The sequence below is a fragment of the Lactuca virosa genome, chromosome 3 (assembly GCF_052849685.1).
Source record: "Lactuca virosa cultivar CGN04683 chromosome 3, Lactuca_virosa_CGN04683_v6, whole genome shotgun sequence".
Taxonomy (NCBI): Eukaryota; Viridiplantae; Streptophyta; class Magnoliopsida; order Asterales; family Asteraceae; genus Lactuca; species Lactuca virosa.
This window is the reverse complement of record NC_136428.1, coordinates 361,265,755-361,285,556: the sequence shown is the minus strand read 5'-3', so window position 1 is coordinate 361,285,556 and position 19,802 is coordinate 361,265,755.

The window sequence follows — 19,802 nt, the reverse complement described above, 5'->3', positions numbered from 1 at the left end:
CCGTGAACTATTTTATTAAGTAACTTGAAATATATATAAAAAAAATTGGTCTTAATTTTGGGATGTTACATGATAGTTGTGAAATAGGGCTCTTGGACTCCTTGGATAGGAGTGCAAGAAAATTATAGGGAGGCCCTATAAGTTTTCGTCCAAGGCTTCTAATTAGGGAGTCCATGGGATGCTTAGGCCTTAAGCAGGAAATTAGGATTTCCACCTGCAAACCCTAGCTTTGGGACTAAGCAACCACAAGTATATAAGGAGGGCAAGTCCATGGATTTTCTGCCATATGCCATTAACCCTAGAAGAGCCAAAAAAATTTACGTGCCTCCTCCTCTCTCCTATCATCCAGTTGCAAAGAGTTTTTTTAATCTATTAGAGGTGTCACATTTGAGGCACTTGCTTTCAAGAGTTGAAGATCTACAATGATTAATTGTTATTACTACATAAAAATTGAGGTATGTATCTAAATCTTTATTTTTGATTTTTATAGTTGCATATTAGGGTTTCTCTTTGATATTCATGTTTGCATGTTCAACTAGAAAACCAAGATCCTTATTTTAGGGTTGCATGAACACATAGGATTTGTAGTTATGCTCAAAACCGATCAGTGTTATTAGAGACTAGAATGTTTTTCAGTTGAATATGATACAGTTGTTAATTGTTCAAATGAGAAGGGAGCATAATCGTCATTCTGATCGTAGAACTTCGACGAGTTCATATTTGGAATTCGACGAGTTGGCCCAACTCGACGAGTGCATTGCCCTGACTTGACGAGTTGGCCTGTCAGATCCCTGATTTTTCAATTTTGATAATTGTTATCTTCGTTTGATTAGGATAATTACCTTAATTCGTTTTTCTGCCTAAAATTGAATCTTTTAAAAAGGTAATTGAATATCTTATCAAAATTTATGATTTGGTTGAATTTTTAGATAAAGATAAAGTTAATTTATTAATTTAATTATTTAAGAATTTGACCTAGTATTTTTTAAAGGTTTTAAAAAAACACTCTTTGGGTTTATAATTTAAAATTTAATTAAACAGTTTAATTTTGAAATCTTAACTTTTAGAACCCTAGTATTTTAGAAGTTTAAAATATACTTTTATACTATAAACAAAACTAAAAGTCTAATATATATATATATATATATATATATATATATATATATATATATATGTGTGTGTGTGTATGTGTGTATGTGTGTGTGTGTGAGTGTTTGTGTGTGTATAAGAAAAGTCAGTCTTACAGTTAGTAGACCTCATTCACAAAGCTGGTCTATAAGGGGTGGTTACGGAAGCAACCTATAAAATGACCGTCATTGGGTATCCATTCTTACCCACCGCACCCTTGACTAGTGCATGGTCATTAGGTGAACGGTTTTGATAGAGCATTAAATTCTCATTAATAATTATAATGGAAATATAAAGTAACTAAATATTTTTATATAATTCTCAATCTTAGTTACTTTAGGAAAATGTGAATTTGATGATAATCCATGAAATTGCACATTGCACTTTATAAAGGGTGGCAATGGGTAGCTTGTAAATTATCATTGATTAATGGGGCGTGTGTGGTTAACCGACACATTAATTAGGTGGTAAATGACATCGAGAGTACCAAGATAATTTGCATGGTTATTCACACCTTGTTTGTGATCCTCGGTATCCCAGTCACAAATGGAGAGGGCAAAATCGAGATTAAACATTCCATTAAATAGTTCAATGAATCTCAAAAGATCTATGAATTTCATTTAAAACCTAATTCATTTAAATTTCAATTTTTCGTGGTGAAATTGGCAAATCGTCATTTACCTACTTTTAAATAATTTGCAATTGGATTACGGCATCCTCTTCTGAATTGTGAATTATTTAGTTGGATCTTAGCCTTAATATTTTATTTGGGTGTTATATTAAGGATTTCCTTGTTAGATAAAAAATTTGTCTTTCTTCTTTTTGTAGATGTCTACCTCAAACAACGCTTGTAACTACAACAACAAAAACAACTCCTCAAACACTTTATTGCTCTTGAGCATTTGTTCGAAGGTCACATTTGATGGCTCCAACTTTAATGAGTGGATACGCAAGATTAGGATGCCCTTACAATTCAAGGACAAGGAACATGTCCTTGACAAGGAGATGAACTAGATAGATGAATCTAAAGCTACTCCTGAAGAATAGCCGAGTATAGGGCGCACTGTAAAGACGCGGCCAAAGTGTTGTGTGTCATGGTGGCTACTATGACTCATGAGCTACAACGGTTTTATGAGGACTATTGGCCTTATGAGATGCGCAAGGACTTGATGGAGAAGTGCAATCAAAGTGCACGTCAAGAAAGGTATGAGATAGTCAAGGCACTCATTACCACCAAGCTGAAGGACGGAGAGTGTGTCACGACCCACCTGCAACACATGTAGTGCTATGTGGATCGTTTGCTGAAACTTAACGTGAATTTTGATGAGCAATTGGCTATCGATATAGTCTTGCACTCATTACCTAGTTGTTATGATCAGTTCAAAATGACTTATCATTTCAACAAAGAGGAAGTCACTTTGATTCAACTTCAATGCTTGCTAAGAACCGTTGAAAGTGAATTGAAGGGAAAAGGTATCGAATCCACTTCAACTGTTGTTGCTCCCGTCTTGGCTATTGGGCATGGGAAGGGGAAGAAGAGGAAAGCTCCCTTACAAACAAAAGTGGAAGGGAACGTCTCAATTCGGGTCATCTAGCAATGGCCCTAAACGAAAGTGTAGTTCAGAAGCTCCTCCTTCCTCTGATCCTAAAGAGGCTACCTAATTATACAGCCATGACAAGGGGCATTGGAAGAGAAACTGCCCCAAGTACTTGCTACATATAAAGGATGGAAAGATACAGGATGTGGTTTTCTCATTTGCTCTGACTTGCAGGGACTAAGAAGAAGTGAGGATGTGGAGCAAGGGAAGATGAACCTGATTATGGGCAATAGGAGATCGTCATATGTTACCAAGATTGGGATTTACTCTTTAGTGCTTAGTAGTGGGTTAAGTTTAGATCTAAATAATTGTTGATACACTTTAGAAATGACAAGGAATACTATTTCATTTCATGGTTTGTACAGACAAGGTTTTAGATATTTTTTTAATAATGAGAATGGTTCTGTTAATGATTATTATAATGGTGTATTTTATTTTGAAGCATTACCTTATGATGGTGTATATGAAACTGTGATGGTTGTAGAAAATTTAGGAAATAGTGTGTTACAAATTGATGTGTCCAATGGTTTAGACAAAGTATGCTGGTGGCATTGTCATGTTGCACATGTCAACAAGATACGCATTGCCCAACTCCAGATGGATGGAGTGTTGGAATCATTTGACTTAAGGTCAGATGATACATACGAGTCTTCGTTTTCTTGGAAAGATGACTAAATCAAGGGATTGTTGGATTGTTGGATCTCATATACCTGGATGTGTGTGGGCCCTTCAGATCCACTACAAGGGATGCAAATCAATTTTATGTGACTTTTACCGATGATTATAGCAGATATGGATATATCTACTTAATCAAGCATAACTCAGAAACCTTTGAAAAGTTCAAAGAGTTTAAACATGAAGTCGAAAATCAGTTTGGTAGGAAGATAAAGATGCTCAGATCCGATAGGGGTGGTGAGTATCTTAGTATCGAGTTCCTCGACTACCTCAAGGAATGTGGAATTGTTTCACAATTGACACCTCCTAGGACACCAAAACTTAATGGTGTGGCTAAGAAGCGTAATCAAACCTTTTTGTATATGGTTCGTTCCATGATGAGTCGAGCTTCACTTTCGAGAACATTCTGGCGGTATGCCTTAGAGACTGCCGCCCATATTCTTAATCTAGTCCCAACGAAGAAAGCTGCCAAAACACCATACAAGATATTGTTGGATTAGTGTCTAAGTCCATAACTATAATTGCTATATTCTTGACCCGACCCGGCATGGTCCATTTGGGTTGCATGGCATCATGCATTTGGATAGACTAAAATGATAGAAATGACACTTAAGGTTTATTAATATATTATAAGTTCTAATATATTAATAAGATTATTCAATTAGTATTGGTCAAGAATTAGTCTAGAATTAATTAAGTGATCAAAATAAGACTAATTAAATATATGGGTTGATTGTGTAAATCATTCATACTTATATAGTGGGCCAATGCTCCATGGATTATCAAGATGGGCTAAAACCCATAGGATGCTCCATGGATGCTCCATGGTGTATTTGAACCCATGGATCCAAGGAAATGGAAAGTCATGACAATTAGGGTTTACCCTAATTGTGACTAACTATATAATGATCTTATTATTGAAGAAATCGGGCACTAGAGAAACAGAAGAGGGAAAACCGATTTCATGAAGTGTGTACTTTCTCTCAAGTTATTCCAAGTGTTTATGATGTTGTGTGAACCATTTGAGGTGTCACACTTGGGGCACTAGGCTCTTGAGCTCCATGGAATGAAGCACCAAAGAAGAGGTATGTAATTCTACTAGAATTTATGCTATGTGTACTTTATATTATGCTAGTTAGAACAATACCTTGGAAAATTGATATTTGCATGTATAATAGAGAAAACATAGATCCAAGGTATTTAGGGTTGCATGTACACCATAAGAGTGTTAGAATGCTCAAAACCCAACAGTGGTATTAGAGACTAGGCTTGTTTTCACTTATACTTGATGCAAACTGCTTAAAAATCGAAGTTTTGTGCTGTTTGGACAGGGGACTCGACGAGTCCATCAAGGGACTCGACGAGTCTAAGGCAAAGTTCATCCAACTTGCCGAGTTGGTTCATGGACTCGACGAATTGGACCCCAAAACAGCATATCTTCGAGTTTTGGTGTTGGAATTGGTCTAGAAGTTTCATGTTTATATATGTTTATGTAATTCTTGAAAAATGTTGATTATGAATGTTCATGCTTATGAGTTTTGGTAGATCATAGGAATTATGTGGAAATTGTTTGTTAGTATAATTCTTGATCTCAATGAAATTGTATGGAGTCCATAACTTGTCCTCAAGTTATGGATTACCAAAAGTTTTTTGTGTTACCTTGTTTATGAGTTGATTTAGATTAATGAAAAAAAATTATGTGTTAGTTGTTTTCAATCCATATTGATCTAAAAGAAGTTAATAAAATATGTTTTTGTAACTTGTCCTCAAGTTATATGAAAAGTCATATTTATGAATCTTAAAAATCATAAAAGTGCCATGGGTTACATAAAAATGAAGAGTCTTTTTCATTTAATTATTTTATGACTCCATAACTTGTCTTCAAGTTATGGATGTTTAAGAGTCACTTCTTTAAAAGTGTTATTAAAGAATAAGAGGTTACAAAAAAATGAAGAGTCTTCATTTTAATGAACCATTAAACTCATAAGTTATGAAATGAAAGGTTTTGAATAGTTTCAAAACTTGCCCTCAAGTTTTCAAATTTGTAAAGTCTCACACACATTAATGTTTTAATTCCAAACTCTACAATTTTGAAAGTTAAAATTCAAACTTTATGGACTTCATTAAATTAATTAAAGTGTTTAATTAAAAGAGTTAATAATTCCATAAAGACATGGTTTAAGTTTAATTAAATTAAGACTATACTTTAATTAATAGATTAAACCACCAAGTATTTTAAATGTTTAAAATACACCCTTATACTATTATTATAATTTTAATTATATAGATATGTATAAGATAAATTCAATATTACCGTTAGTAGGCCTCATTCACGAAGCCGGTCTATAAGGGGGGTATAAGTTTACTACCTATAAAATGGTAGTTTAATGGGTGTCCACTCTCACCCACCGCTTCCTTGACTGGTGGAGGGTCGTTTGCCGAACGGGTAGGAAAGGACTATAATTCTCCCTTCATTAAAAGTATAATGATAAATACTAAGTAACTAAACACTTAATAATTCCTAATCTTAGTTACTTAGGAAAATGTGAAATAGGTGCTAACCCATGAAATTACACTTTGTACCTTACCAAGTCGTTAGTGGAGTGTGTGTGGTTAACCGGCACACTAATAAGGACTAGTAAGAGTGGCAAAGGGTAACTTGACTTTATTATATATCGGTGGAGCATGTGTTGTTAACCGCCACATCGATTAGGTGATAAAGTTAAGGGTACCAAGTCAATTTGCATGGTTATTCACACCTTGTTTGTGATCCTCGGCTTCCCAGTCACAAACATGAGAGGGCACAATCGAGATTCAAACATGCCATTGAAAGTTCAATGTATCTCAAAAGATCTAGGAGTTTCAAATCCAGTTAGAACTTAATTATATTTCGTTTTTCATGGTGGAAATTGGTAAATCGTCATTAACCTACCTTCAACTATTTCATAATTTGGATTACGGCATCCCTCTTCCAATTATAAATAGGTTGTTGGATCCTAGCCTTAATATTTCATATTGGGTGTTATATTAAGGACTTTAAATCAACTAACTTGAATTTCTCCCTTATAGATATCTCCTTCAGACAACTATGGTCTTCCCAAATCTTTAGGAACAAGTTATCCTAATGAAGATGATATCCCAAATGGAAATCAAGGTGAAAGATCAATCCCTTTGTTGTGCATTAGTGGGACTGGAAATCATACTTCACTTTCTCCACCTCCTCCAATAAATCTCCCTATCCCACAAGTTTCAAGACTTTATAAGTTCTAAGTCACTCAATCCCTATTGGCAAACAAAGTCTATATGTGCTTAGGTCTTGGAGATTAAGTCACATATTGACAAGCCGGGAGAGTCGGGTGTCGAATTCTCGAGGTAGCTGGCTGTTGACTTGGTTCTTCAGTCACTCCCTGATGACAGATCACGACATGACCCTTTAATGATCTTATCTATTTGCTTGATGCTGCTGAATCAACAATGATTTGGAACACTGGTAAAGCAAATTTGATTAGAAGATCGACTTCCCAAAACTTCATTGACATTGACAATGGTGACACTGGAAATCCAGAAAAACTTTCTCTTCCCAATGGAAAGGGATCGGCCATAGTCAACTCGGTTGACCAAATGGTAAAGAGAAAGGCTAAGTCTGAGATAGTCCCATGTGTCATTCCCAAAGAGTCCATATATGCCTATTGCCAAAGGAAAGGGGCATTGGTTGCGAAGCTGCCGAATTTACCTGAAACCTCATAAGGATGGTAATGTTAAAAGTTTGACTCTACTTCAGGTAAAGTCTGTTATCTAACTCTATTAAGTCTCTTTTGGAGGTTCTTAATACATGATGTAATGTAATTACATTTTGATGTTTTTGAAGAATCAAAGGAAGCTTAAAGAAAAAGTGTGCTGATTCTGATCGCATGGTTCGATAACCAGAATTTTGAGCCACTGCATAAGAGTTTTGAGATATTGCTTAGGAGTAGATAACAACAAAGTTTTCATATGAATTTGCATTGTAAGGATAAGTTTTTCCGCAAGTTTTAAAATAAAAGAAAAGTTTTCATTTTATTTATTTTAAGTATCCTTACAAAGGCATTTGTGAAAAATTGTTGTTTATATGTTTCCATTGATAAGCAATACTGGAAAATGAATTTGATTCTTTCGTTTGTGGTAGTGTCATAATTTATCAAATAAGGAAAGATTCTCATCACCCAAGTTTCAGTTGGATAGAAACTTGGAATCATGCAACTTGTATTGTGTGATGAATGAGATTTTTCATCTTTGGTAAATTAAGACTAATTCCCTGTTCACATTCGCATGTGAGTCAAGCGAAGGACTAAAGGATCGGGTACATTAGGTTGTGCACTAGTCAGGTCCACCACATAGGTTGATAAGATTATTCGTTATCATTTACTAAAGTTTAGTAAATATGATTATGCTTACAAGTTTAAGTGTAATGCTGAAACATTGGAAAAGTTTCAATATATGGCAGAATGAATAAGAAGAATCAAATAAGGCAGAAAGATAAATTAAGATTGAACAAGTTCAGTCCATATGTGTTTGGATTTGCCACTAACCTTGTCTTGTGATTATGGTTATGACAAATTCACATGGATAGGAACACTTACACCATAAAAATCTAAGTGTCATAAGGTTTCTCTTCGATTCATGAAAATGATGGTGAGGAAAAGCTTTCACTAAATGGATTTTAAGTAGATAGCAGTTATGATATTTGCATTCTCATATCGTTAGTGGAGCGCGTGTGGTTAACCGGCACACTAACTAGTGAGAATGGCAAAAGGTCTAGACAAACATGTGAGCTATCTAAGGAAAGGTGTATGACTATGATAAAGTTTTATCAAAGCATCTCGTATCAGAAATCTGAACTTTGGTAAGAAAGTCAATAAAGTATTGTTTTTCTAGAAGTCCAGCTGATTTCTGAGTACATGTCAAAGCTAGTGGGAGCATAAGTGTTATGTTAGTAAGATAATAATCATTATGCTAGTGGGAGCATGATGATTATTTTGCAAGTTAGCAATGTTAATTATAGAAAACAAAAGTTTCAATTCGCTTTGAAAAGTTGTTTCCCTATAATTAAGGGAGAGAATTTTATACTTCATTCCAATTCTATAAGCTTAGATTGAGATTTTAATCAACTTTAGTCAAGGATATATATGGATGTTATGTTGGAATGGTTTAACATAAGGAAATTCTTTATATGTTGCATTCTCAAAATTTCGATTATGATTACGGCATACCTCTTCTTAGTTCGAATTGTGAGAATATGGAAAATAAAAATTTATAGCATGAATCGTGTCCTATATGCTTCGGGTATAGAATTGATTACATGAGCTATAATAGTTATCCTTTCTAAATTTTCCTAATGCTTAGGGCATTAAGAGGGAAAAAGGGATTAGAACTAGATATGACTAAAATGATTAAGCAATTGTCAAGAACAATTTGAGGTTTTCCAAAGGTTGGTTACTCATGGACAATTGGAAGTATAGAGTAAGGACCATATTGACATATTTTGAAAAGAGGCAACTCTTGTTCAAAAGTGATGGTTAAAATGGGAATATGGAATTGTTTCCATAGGTGGAATTTATTCTTTGAATCTGTGTAAAATTAAAGAACTTAATGCAAAGAAGGATGTTCAAAGGAATGTACTTTGAATTTGAGACTTCATGGAATTGCTTTCCATTGGAATGCCTTGTAATGTCTGTTGCCAAGTCTTTGTGACTTGTGTGCATATTCATTACAAGAGGATCATTGCATATAAGTTTAGAATCTAACAAGATTACGGTAAATGACAAGAATTTGGTATTCTTACATTTACAAAAGGGATTGGGATTGTGAAATGAGCATCGTTGGAGTCGTGTTCAATTGATCTATTTCACAAAAGAAAAGAGCATATGTAAACATAGTATGCGTGCTTGGTGCATGGCATGACTATTGTTTCAAGTCAAGTATTAAGTTGATTAATCGAAACATGAATAATGAGTAATCAATATGGTGCTTAGATAAAAGGTGTTTTTATTTATACTCAAAGTGTTGGGGCCATACAGGATTAGTTTTATTTTTGTGTTTCGCTTTGCATGTTTTGACTTCCAGAATAACTAGGTCACTCTTCTCGAATGACTATGTTATTTAAACCATCCGTAGTCGGTCATATGTTGGAAGTAGATATGAATCAAGACTGTCATGAATTTGGCTTGTATGATTTGTCCAATGTGCATTAGACATAGCAGTGGTTGCTACAATATTCATGAGTTCCCATAAGTTCTGAGTATTGGATTCAACCCACGGTCATTTGAATCACTTCATGGATTTTATCACGAGTGATCATGAGACGATAATATCTTATATTCTTCAAACCTAGAGATATGAATTGTTGACTATGAGTTGGTTATACATTCATTGCACGAAAACGCATTGGTAACTCGATGTTATAAAACGTGCCTTTGTGTATGATTCAACAAGTAGTCAGTACAAGCATATGAGTCGAAGTTTATCCATTCCTTTTACCCTCAAAGGGATAAAAGCGATATCTGTGGGCCCCTCGATGATTTAGTGATGACAAAATGTAAGTGCTCGGGTCGGGCCTGGACTGATTTGATTTGTTCAATTAGTCAGTCGTCATAAATTAGAAATCGGGAAACAACAAATGGACAGAGAGAATGATTATAATCCATGTCTCAGTCCATATGATATCTAGAATGGAGGAATATATGATCACTTATCTAATGGACGCGTCATTGATTTGTTCAGAGTTCGGCAGCAGCTTTTAAGAGCTACGATTGCTAGTCAGGTTATGAAGGCGTACTTGCAATAATAGTTATTAGACTTATCCAAGTGGGAGCCTGTTGGATTAGTGTCTAAGTCCATAACTATAATTGGTATATTCTTGACCCGACCCGGCATGGTCCATTTGGGTTGCATGGCATCATGAATTTGGATAGACTAAAATGAGAGAAATGACACTTAAGGTTTATTAATATATTATAAGTTCTAATATATTAATAAGATTATTTAATTAGTATTGATCAAGAATTAGTCTACAATTAATTAAGTGATCAAAAGAAGACTAATTAAATATATGGGTTGATTGTGTAAATCATCCATACTTATATAGTGGGCTAATGCTCCATGGATTATCAAGTTGGGCTAAAACCCATAGGATGCTCCATGGTGTATTTGAACCCATGGATCCAAGGAAATGGAAAGCCATGACAATTAGGGTTTACCCTAATTGTGACTAACTATATAATGATCTTATTATTGAAGAACTCGGGCACTAGAGAAACAGAAGAGAGCAAACCGATTTCATGAAGTGTGTACTTTCTCTCAAGTTATTCCAAGTGTTTATGATAGTTGTGTGAACCATTTGAGGTGTCACACTTGGGTTACTAGGATCTTGAGCTCCATGGAATCAAGCACCAAACAAGAGGTATGTAATTCTACTAGAATTTATGTTATGTGTACTTTATGTTATGCTAGTTAGAACAATACCTTGGAAAATTGATATTTGCATGTATAATAGAGAAAACATAGATCCAAGGTATTTAGGGTTGTGTGTACACCATAGGAGTGTTAGAATGCTCAAAACCCAACAGATATGGACAGGGAAGGTTCCCTCGTTGGCACATATCAAGGTTTGGGGTTGTGAAGCTTTTGTTAGATGAGAGACTCACGACAAGCTTGAACCTCTAACTGAGCGACGTATTTTCAGCGGCTATCCACGTAAGTCCTTTGGATACTTGTTCTACAGACCTACTGAAAACGTGGTCTTCGTAGAACGAAGGGGAGTCTTTCGCAATAGAGAGATCATATGCAAAGAGGATAGTGGTAGCACAATTGATCTTGAAGAAATTCAAGAGTCAAACGATGAAGGAACCTCTAACACTAGCCCTCAACCCGAGGAAGAAATTCATGTTGAACAAATTGACGAGTCATTGCCTCTTAGACGTTCCAGTCGAGTTAAAATGGCACCGGAGTTTGATGGTTTCCATATTAATACAGATGGTGATACGTTTATCAGTGGTAGTACACTGGTAAATTTTGATGAGCCTTCTAACTTCAAGGAAGCCATGGCGGGCCTTGAGTCTGCTAAATGGAAGGAGGAAATGGACAACGAGATCTAGTCCATGTATGACAATCAACTTTGGAACTTGGTTGACAATATACCAGGTCAAAAGACAGTAAGATGCAAATGCATCTTCAAGAAGAAGACCGACATGGATAGAAAGGTACACACGTTCAAGGCACGACTGGTTACGGCGGGCTTTACTCAAACCCCAGGGGTTGACTATGATGAGACCTTCTCACGAGTGGCCAATATTAAATCTATTAAGGTTATGTTAGCCATATTTGCGTTTCATAATTATGAAATCTGGAAGATGGATGTCAAAGCCGCTTTCCTTAATGGAAAGTTGGCTGAGTATGTTTAAATGAGTCAGCCAGAGGGTTTTGTGGATGTTAAATACCCCAATGGAGTGTGTAAGCTTGAGAAATCAATCTATAGATTGAAGAAATCTTCTCATAGATGGGATCTTTGTTTCAATGATAAAGTCAAAGTGTTTGGTTTCTCTAGGAGTGAGGATGAGTCCTGTGTATATGTCAAAGCTAGTGGGAGTATAGTCACTTTCCTGGTATGGTATGTTGATGACATACTACTAATAGGAAAGTGTTACATCATGAAGGATCTGGGAGAGGCTGCAGGAGTTTAAGTCCTGGATTGGAAATTGTTTCACTATGAAGGATCTGGGAGAGGCTGCCTATATTCTGGGAATAAGGATTTTGAGAAATAGGAGTAGAAGACTAATCGGACTTACTCAAATTACTTATTTGGATAAGGTGTTAAAGCGTTTTAGCATGGAAAATTCAAAGAAGGGAGAGTTACCTATCCACAGTACTACCAAGCCGAGTAAAACTCAGAGTACAAGTATAGATACAGAGATAGAAGAGGTGAGTCGAGTTCCATATGCTTCCGTCGTTGGCTCGATCATGTACGCCATGAAATGTACTCGCCCTGACGTGGCTTTTGCTTTGAGCATGGTGTTAGTCAATATCAGGGAAATCCAGGTAAAGCTCATTGGATAGCGGTTAAGAACAATTTTAAGTATCTACAAAGGACGAAGGACTAGGTCCTTGTGCTTTGTGGCAGTGATGACTTAAGGGTTGCAGGGTATAGCGACGCTAGCTTTCAGACCGACAGAGACAACTTTCGGTCTCAGTCGGACTGGGTGTTTACCCTCAATGGAGGAGCAGTAAGTTCGAAAAGTTCCAAGAAAGATACCATAGCTGATTCTACATGTGATTCAGAGTATATAGTTATGAGCGAAGCGTCAAAGGAGGCTATATGGTTGAAGAGCTTCATTTGAGACCTTGGAGTTGTTCAAGCCATTAAGTAGCCGACATAGATTTTCTGCGATAATGAACGAGCGGTTTCCTTTGCCAAGGAACCAAGGGATCATGGAAGATATACACATATCGATAGAAAATATCATTTTATCAGACATCGAGTAGAAGAAGGACACCTCTTCGTTAAAAGGATATCATCAGAACAGAATCCTGCCGATCCACTCACATAGGGTCTAAGTAGGATTAAGCACGTTCATCATGCGAGGAGCATTGGTCTGAAGGATTATATTAATTTTATTGATTAGATAGATATTTAGAAACTTGTAACAAATAAATGTAATTGACATTTGATGATTGAATAAATTGGAGATTTACTTATAAGTATTGTATACTATCTTTTGTCAATTGTTTATCTTGTGTTTCAACTTTGCAAGTTTTACTTCCCGAATAATTGGATTATTCAAATTATCCACAGTCAATCATAATTTAGAAGTAAGTAGCGAATTAAGACAGTTATGAATTGGCTTGTAGATTGTCTAAGTGTTTAGACATAACAATGGTTTGCTGCAACGTTCATGAGTACTTCTGAAATGAAGATTTGACTATTGGATTACACTCACGCTCGTCTGAAATGAAGACATTGACAATGGTGACACTGGAAATCCAGAAAAACTTTCTCTTCCCAATGGAAAGGGATCGGCCATAGTCAACTCGGTTGACCAAATGGTAAAGAGAAAGGCTAAGTCTGAGATAGTCCCATGTGTCATTCCCAAAGAGTCCATATATGCCTATTGCCAAAGGAAATGGGCATTGGTTGCGAAGCTGCCGAATTTACCTGAAACCTCATAAGGATGGTAATGTTAAAAGTTTGACTCTACTTCAGGTAAAGTCTGTTATCTAACTCTATTAAGTCTCTTTTGGAGGTTCTTAATACATGATGTAATGTAATTACATTTTGATGTTTTTGAAGAATCAAAGGAAGCTTAAAGAAAAAGTGTGCTGATTCTGATCGCATGGTTCGATAACCAGAATTTTGAGCCACTGCATAAGAGTTTTGAGATATTGCTTAGGAGTAGATAACAACAAAGTTTTCATATGAATTTGCATTGTAAGGATAAGTTTTTCCGCAAGTTTTAAAATAAAAGAAAAGTTTTCATTTTATTTATTTTAAGTATCCTTACAAAGGCATTTGTGAAAAATTGTTGTTTATATGTTTCCATTGATAAGCAATACTGGAAAATGAATTTGATTCTTTCGTTTGTGGTAGTGTCATAATTTATCAAATAAGGAAAGATTCTCATCACCCAAGTTTCAGTTGGATAGAAACTTGGAATCATGCAACTTGTATTGTGTGATGAATGAGATTTTTCATCTTTGGTAAATTAAGACTAATTCCCTGTTCACATTCGCATGTGAGTCAAGCGAAGGACTAAAGGATCGGGTACATTAGGTTGTGCACTAGTCAGGTCCACCACAAAGGTTGATAAGATTATTCGTTATCATTTACTAAAGTTTAGTAAATATGATTATGCTTACAAGTTTAAGTGTACTGCTGAAACATTGGAAAAGTTTCAATATATGGCAGAATGAATAAGAAGAATCAAATAAGGCAGAAAGATAAAAGTTTCTCCAATCTGAAGAGATGGGAGAGTACTTGTGTATCTTGTTTTATGATTATCTTAGTGATTATGGAACCATATCACAATTGATCCTCTAAGGACACCTTAGTGCATTTGTTGGCTAAGGAGAGGAATCGTGAATTGTGGAAATGGTTAAATCAAAAGATAAATCATACTTCATTCCAAAATAAAATCGTAGAGTCATAATCCAAGATTAAGCCTTGAGTGACATAATCTTAAGAAAGGTTTAAAACACTTGTCAAATGTAGAGTAAAATGTTTTCTTACTCTTGTACATTTGAAATTGGTAAGTTGTGATGTTTTGGATAAAACAAAGACCAACTAAGGCCAATTGTGTGAAGTGTTTGTAAAAGAATTTGCACTATCTCTTGAATATTCGACAAGAGAGTCTTATATGTCAAGAGGACAGTGGGAGTCTTGAGATAGTTTCAAGAACTAATCAAGAGTATTGTTAATCACTAGCCCACGACTTGAGGTTTGTAACCTATCGTGTTGACATATTCTTATTTATGTGTCTATTCCAGTTAAAAGTTGACTATGCTTATGAGTTCTATGAGTTCTCAATTGTTTGCATAACAACCTGGAAGCAATCCAGGTAAAGCTCATTGGATAGCGGTTAAGAACAATTTTAAGTATCTACAAAGGACGAAGGACTAGGTCCTTGTGCTTTGTGGCAGTGATGACTTAAGGGTTGCAGGGTATAGCGACGCCAGCTTTCAGACCGACAGAGACAACTTTCGGTCTCAGTCGGACTGGGTGTTTACCCTCAATGGAGGAGCAGTAAGTTCGAAAAGTTCCAAGAAAGATACCATAGCTGATTCTACATGTGATTCAGAGTATATAGTTATGAGCGAAGCGTCAAAGGAGGCTATATGGTTGAAGAACTTCATTTGAGACCTTGGAGTTGTTCAAGCCATTAAGTAGCCGACATAGATTTTCTGCGATAATGAACGAGCGGTTTCCTTTGCCAAGGAACCAAGGGATCATGGAAGATATACACATATCGATAGAAAATATCATTTTATCAGACATCGAGTAGAAGAAGGACACCTCTTCGTTAAAAGGATATCATCAGAACAGAATCCTGCCGATCCACTCACATAGGGTCTAAGTAGGATTAAGCACGTTCATCATGCGAGGAGCATTGGTCTGAAGGATTATATTAATTTTATTGATTAGATAGATATTTAGAAACTTGTAACAAATAAATGTAATTGACATTTGATGATTGAATAAATTGGAGATTTACTTATAAGTATTGTATACTATCTTTTGTCAATTGTTTATCTTGTGTTTCAACTTTGCAAGTTTTACTTCCCGAATAATTGGATTATTCAAATTATCCACAGTCAATCATAATTTAGAAGTAAGTAGCGAATTAAGACAGTTATGAATTGGCTTGTAGATTGTCTAAGTGTTTAGACATAACAATGGTTTGCTGCAACGTTCATGAGTACTTCTGAAATGAAGATTTGACTATTGGATTACACTCACGCTCGTCTAATTATTTCATGGAATTTATCACGGGTAATTATGAGACGATAATATCGTATGATCTTTAAACCGAGATATATGAGTTGTTGTTTATGAGTTGGTTGTGCATTGATAATGCGTAAACGCATCAATTACTTGACGTTATAAAACATATTATTGTATATGATCTGATGAGTAAATAGTACAAGTGTAACATCCCGACTCCTAGGTATAATATTTAATTATATTGTATTCATTTTGTAAAGGCAACTCGACGAGTTGGAGGCCCCAACTTGCCGAGTAGAGATGGAGATGCTCGTGTGATTTTTTAGAGTCTACTCCACGAGTTGGTTGACCCCAACTCGACAAGTAGGTGCTGAGTGTGAAAACCCTAATTTTTAGGGTTTGTGTCCTATTTAAAGGACCTTAAGCCTTCATTTCCGCCTCCCTTATCATTTGAACACACTGAGAGAAACCCTAATCGAGCTGTATTCATCTGTGAGAGAGAGAGAGAGAGAGAGACTAAAAGTGTATGATTTGGTGCATCCTTGGAAGAAGATAGAAGAGCATAAGGCTTGGACGAGAAGAAGGCTTTCGATCCAGTGTTCCCTCAGTACTAGCTGCTAATTGGAGGTAAAAAGCTATCTCCTTGAACATTTTTTGGTTAGATCTCTTCTATAGGAAGTTTGTGGCCATTCCCATCTTACTTTTTGAGCATTTAAGTCATTTGAGCATAACATGAAGCTGAAACTTCAGATCTCGACCGTATGAGATCCCTTGAGCATAAATATCCAAGCTTTATCAAGATATTGGCCAAGTTCCAATCATTAAACCTTCTATAGAGCCTTGTTTTGGCATTTTGAGCCCTAGGTGCCATGCATGGACGTAAAGCTTGCAGCTTTAAGTGGTATTTCGGCCTTGGGAAGCTAGATCTAGAGTTTGGGACTTTATCTATGCTTAGAATCGTCTGAATGAGAAATGGACTAGAGGGACTCGTCGAGTCCATGAGCCAACTCGACAAGTCGGTTAGGGTTTTCCCCGATAGTCTGGACACGTGCAAACTCGACGAGTTGATGACACAACTCGGTGAGTTGAGTTGGAGTTTTCCCGATTTTCTTAGAATAGGAGGGACTCGACGAGTCGTATAGATGCACTTGACGAGTTGGGTCAACATGGACTGTTGACTCAATTGTTGACTTTCGTTGACTTTTAGGGTTTGGTTAAGACATGAGTTATGAAGACCATGGAGGGGTAAAATGGTCTTTCACCCTTTCCGAGAGCTAGAAAAGGGGTAGCCTAACATTTTAGGGTTTTTATTATTAAGTTTTAATTAGAGATGATTATGTTACGTAGGCGGAGTCTAGACCGATCATCGAGTGTGAGACCTACTTGCTTACTTACGAGGTGAGGCTTCTCACTGTACTTACCCGAGTGGTAATAATGTGTGACCAGAGGGTCTTATATGCTTATACTGAGTTATGTGATATCATGCATTTGTCTTTGTGATTTATGTTGTATATTATTCTGTGCTTTATTGGTTAGGACCGGAGGGTCCAACCCGAGTTGTGAGACCGGAGGGTCCTTATCGAGATATAGCTGTGAGAGGCTAACTATTTTGCGTATGGTAGTTTGGGGAACTCACTAAGCTTCATGCTTACAGTGTTGTGTGATATGTGTTCCGGGTACCTCTCAGGATCGCAAGAAGGCGCTGACTTGCTTGTACACACTTGTTAGAGATTACGTTTTTGAGGATTCTGGGATATTACTAAAATTTTTGTGGTCTTGTGTTTTGAATAATTTATACATTTGGGTTTTTGAGAAATGTGATATTGGGTTTTATGTGGTTTTAAAAATGAAATTTTTTTTTTGAAAATGTAGAGTATTACAAGTTGGTATCAAAGCCTTGGTTTGAGGGATCCGGATGTACTCTCGGGTATATCTGGACTGAAACTGACGATTTTAGAGAATGTACTAAAAAGAAATGATTTTTTAAAATGAGCAAGAGTTTTAAAGAGAAAACGAGACAGAGCAGTGTGTACAATCAGCCAGAGCCCGAATGGTGATTTCCAAAAATAATATTACTTGTTTATATTATGAGATACTTATGAGATATTAGAGCTGCATGCTAGAGGATAGCCTAGGTATTTCAGAAATTAGGCTAGAGTTGCCTGATTGATGATGCCTTAGCCAAGGGAATGCTATTGATTGATACTATCTGCTATTTCCTCTATGTAGGTGCTGAATAGGAGTACCTAGCATGGATCTTTTAGAAAGAGTCTTGAGTCGAGGAGTAATCTAGGAGAGATACTTAGATGAGCATCTGAGGAGTCTACTAAGAGATTAGTTTGATATCCATGAGGGATAGAGTACAGGTGAATTAGGATCCTAAGAAGAGGACTCGGGGCGACTACTGGTTATTGTGGAAGGTGGTATTAGGCCCGTACTACTGAAAGCACCGGATCTGCGTGCGACCCAAATAAGAATCTTAGGATGCTGAGGAGCATGTAGGGGGTGGGTAACCGAGTGTGTGTGTGAGCTAGTCTCTGATGATTTTGTGTTTGCGTTTCAGAGACACTATGGTGATTACCCGCAACAACCCCGGGGGGCAGTGGTACTAGTGACGAGGAGATCCGCAGGATTATTGCGGAGGAGGTGGCATCAGCTACCAAAGAGTCCATACCAGAGATGTTCAAGTCTATAAATACCGCACTGATTGAGACTTTTGACGAGCAATACGCTGCTGTCATAGAGGTTGCTGCTGCCGCAGCCACCGCAGCCGTAGTTGCTGCGAGGCCTCAGCGGAGTGATTCGTTTTTTGCTTCGGGAGTTCAGCAACACGAAGCCACCAGAGTTCGACAGGACCCAAGACCCGATTTCTACTATGTTATTGATTTATGATATTGAGGGATGTTTCTATACTTGTTCATGCCATGAGGACCTGAAGGTACGATTTACGTTGAACCAACTTCGCTTGGGAGCGAAGGACTGGTGGAGGTTTGTGACGTCTGCTTACTCTACTACAGACCATGCAGCAGTGACTTGGACGAGGTTCACACAACTATTCCGATATGATTATGTTCCCCATGTGGATAGGGAGCGGTTTGCCCAGGAGTTTCTGTCTCTCAAGTAGAAGACGAAAACTATGACAGAGATTACGAGGATGTTTCATGAGAGGGCATTGTTTGGCCCCGAGCACGTGTCTACGGAGCAGGCAAGTGCGAGTCGGTACTTGAGCATATCGAGGTGAGATAATCGGGAGTTCGTGGAAAACTCATCATATCGGACATTGGCTGAGCTACAGACGAATGCCAAGAGGAGGGAGATTGAGTTGGAGTTTCAGGCTAGAGAGGAGGGGAGTATCAAGGTAGAGACAGGAGACCAACACAGTCGCAGCCGGCGACCAAGCGGCCTAAGACAGCTGATTCGAGAGCTGGAGGCCAGAAGGGCTGCCCTTGTGGCACGTGCGGCAAGAGTCATGAGGGATCTTGTCGAGCAGGGATTTGCTACCAATGTGGCAACGAGGGTCCTATGGCGAAGGACTTGCCCAATGGATTTGCGGTTTGCTTCCATTGCAACCTGACTGGCCACCGGAAGGCTGAGTGCCCTCAGCTCATACAGGGATCAGCCAAGGCTTCTGCTCCTACTGCTTTACACGTTATTGATGGTCGGTCAGCGAAGGCCAAGGCTCCGAGAGCTCGTGGGAGAGTATTCCAGCTGACTGCGGAGGAGGTCCGCGTCGCGCCTGATGTTGCTGCTGGTACATATCTCCTCAATTATTTTATTTTGAGATTTTTTTATGCTTATATTGTGTTGCTTATAGGTACTTTCCTTGTGAGTTCTATGCCCGCTTCGGTGTTATTTGATTCGGGTGCGAGTCGATATTTTTTGTGTTTATCCTTCAGTCGTCACATTAGTGTCAGACGTGAGGCGTTGAGTCG